Raw genomic sequence first — 3,505 nt, 5'->3', positions numbered from 1 at the left:
TTGTTTATTAGCTTGTGGTCTCTTCAGAACATTCCTGTGCATACATTCCTGTGTGCACAGGAATGAGTAGGGTACATTAATAATAAAAAGAATAGGGAATCTGTCCTTTCTAATAGCACAATAATTTTTGAATGGACCAGTGATTTCACCATCTGACTGATTTGATTTGGTTTTTAATCTACAAAATGGGCATAACAGAAGCACTTTCCACTCAGGGTTGTTGTGAGGGTCAAATGGGATAGGATATTTGAAGCTCTTAGCACAGTTCCTGGCACATAATAGGAGATATATAAATGCTTATTTCCTCCCTCCCCTATATTGTTTCCCTGAAATATTGGATTGATCCAAGGCTCTTGCAGCAGTGGATTAATGTACCTGTCTTCCTACAGCTCATTCAACCCTGAGATTTTTGCATCTTTTAGCATCTTTGTTAATTTTAGGGATGCTAGTTTCATGTGACAGGTTCCAATGACAAACTTGGCAGGGACGCTTGAGGACTAGATGAGCTCCAAGACAAGAAAGATCTAGGTGAAAAGGCCCAGAGTGGCTCATCTTCCATTCTCCTGGAATATGTGTCTCTGACATCTTTTGAAACTGAGGGGAGAACATGATTGGAAAGGGGAATGATTCTGTTCTCTTGGCCATCAGAGGGAGACACAGACCCTTGAAGCTTATTGGGTCACCCTGTTCTACCAGGACACAACGTGATTCAGGTGGGGAATTCTGAATATTCCTTGCTCCCCATTGTCACTCCTAGATTCTCTCTCTACCTTCATCCCCAGGAACCTCTTCTTTGAAGTTCACCGAATCTATATTTACCACCTAGGCAAAATCTGTTAGCTCTCGTGTCTCCACCATTCCTCAATGAATTCATTGACTGGCTCAGTCTTTCTTTGTTCTCCAACTCCTGCACTCAAACCAGAGGACTTGAACATGCATAGTCACACCAACATACTCCCTCAAAAACTCTTATCTTCCAGTTGCTCAACTTACTCATTTCCCATGAGATTGTCCTCCACCCCACCTCAGGAACACACAGTTGGTCATACCCTCCAACTTGCCAACTTCCACCACTGCAACTGCTCAATAGTCGTACCCTCTGAAACGTGCTTATCTGATAAGAATCTATTGTTATTCCATGCCTTTCTTTCTCTGCCTTGCAATCTAAAACCTGTTCTTCATCCTTACCATGACCTACAAGGGCTTAACCACTTGCTTCTTTCCTAGGCTCTCCTATGCTATGGCTGCACCCTTCCCCATCTTAACCTCTTGGTGAATGAATTCAGTCCCCACTGCTCTCTTCTTTTGAATCCCTTAGCCCCTTATCCTATCACTGATCTTGCTTTACCAAGCCACTTCCCTGGATTGCTCCCATCTTACTTCCTATTGAAATGCTGTAGAACAAAGCTAGACTGGGTCTTGTTTGTTACAAACTCTTTCCTTCAATCACCACAGAAGCTTTTCCAGAGCTTTTCATTCCTCCTCAAACTTCTAATATACCTCCGTTTCTCAGATGAGAACCTTGCTTCATATGTCACTGAACAAATATGCTATAAATATTTTTGTAAAACTAGGTTTGCACCCCGCCCCATTTTTATTTCTCTTTGGGGTACAGAAATAGTAGTTGTATTGCTGAGTCAAAGAGTTTGAGCAGTTTTATAGCCCTTTAGGCATAGTTCCAAATTGTTCTCCATAATGGTTATATCAGTATACAACTTTTCAGCAACGGTACATTAGTATTTTAATTTTCCCTCATCCTCTCCAACATTTATCATTTTCCTTTTATGCTATATTAGCCGATCTGACAGGTATGCAATGGTAGCATAAAGTTGTTTCAATTTGCATTTATCTAATCAGTAGTGATTTAGAGCCCTTTTTCAAATGACTATAGATAGCTTTGATTAGTTTGCCAGAAGACTGCCTGTTCATATCCTTTGACCATTTATCAACTGAGGAATGGCTCTTATTTCTATACATTTGACTCGGTTTTCTATATGTATGAGAAATGAAGTCTTTATCAGAGAAACTCACTGTAAATTTTTTTTCACAGTAATGATTACCAACTATGTATTTCCCTCCATCCTATTTTCCCCGTTTATCCTACTCTCTCTCCTTTTTACGCTGTCCACTCTCAGAGTGTTTTGCTTCTGACTTTTGCCTCCCCTAAACTACCCTCCCTTCTCTCACATACATCCCCTTCTCTTATCCCCTTCCCCTCCTACCTTCCTGTATGGTAAGACAGATTTCCATATCTGAGTGTGTATGTTATTCCTTCTTTGAGCCAATTCTTTTTTTTTTTTTGGCAATTCGGGTTAAGTGACTTGCCCATAGTCACACAGCTAGTAAGTGTTATGTGTCTGAGGCTGGATTTGAACTCAGGTCTTCCTGACTTCAGGGCCAGTGCTCTATCTGCTGCGCCACCTAGCTGCCCCTCTTTGAGCCAATTCTTAGGAGAGTAAGGTTCATGTGTTCCCCTTTCCTCTTCTCACATTTCCCCCTTCACTGTAAAATACCTTTAGGGCCTCCTTTTTTGTCAGATAATTTACCCCATTCTACCTCTCCCTTTCCCCCTTTCCTAGTGCATTCTTTTTTCTCATCCCATAATTTTACTTTTTGAAAATAACCATACCATCACATCCAACTCACACCTGTTCTTTCTGTCTATGCATACTCCTTCTGATTGCCATAATAATGAGAAAATTTTTAGGGGTTACAAGTATGATTTTTCCATGTACTGAGTCCTTCATGATTTCTCTTTCCTGTTTACCTTTTTATACTTATTTTGAATCTTGTATTTGAAAGTCATATTTTCTGTTGATCACTATGGCACTGAATAAGTAAATTGATCTAGGTAAAATTGTCATTTTTATTATGCTAGCTCGGCTTACCCATAAACAATTGATATTTTTCCAGTTGTTTAGATCTGCCTTCATTGGTGTGAAAAGTGTTTTGTAATTTGTTCATAAAGTTCCTGGGTTTGTTTTGGCAGGTAGACTCCTAAATATTTTATAATGTCTACAATGACTTTAAGTGGAATTTCTCTTTCTATCTCTTGCTGTTGGGCTTTGTTGGTAATATATAGAAATGCTGATGATTTATGTGGGTTTATTTTATAACCTGCAACTTAGCTAAAGTTGTTTATTACTTCAAGTAGTTTTTTACCTAATTCTCTAGAATTCTCTAAGTATATCATATCATCTGCAAAGAATGATAGCTTTGTTTCTTCTTTGCATATTTTAATACTTTGAATTTCTTTTTCTTCTCTTATTGCTAAAGCTAACATTTCTAGTACGATATTGAACAACAGTGGTGATAATGGACATCCTTGTTTCACCCCTAATCTTACTGGAAATGCTTCTAGCTTATCCCCATTACATGTGATGCTTGCTGAATTGCTTGTTCATATTATCAATTATGCTGATAGTTTTCCTAATATTGAAGCAGCCCTGCATTCCTAGTATAAATCTTACCTGGTCATAGTGTATTATTCTTGTGATAAGTTGCT

This window comes from Vombatus ursinus, unplaced genomic scaffold (genome assembly GCF_900497805.2).
Source record: "Vombatus ursinus unplaced genomic scaffold, bare-nosed wombat genome assembly UNPS02000136.1, whole genome shotgun sequence".
Taxonomy (NCBI): domain Eukaryota; kingdom Metazoa; phylum Chordata; class Mammalia; order Diprotodontia; family Vombatidae; genus Vombatus; species Vombatus ursinus.
Note: the sequence above shows the minus strand (reverse complement) of the source record.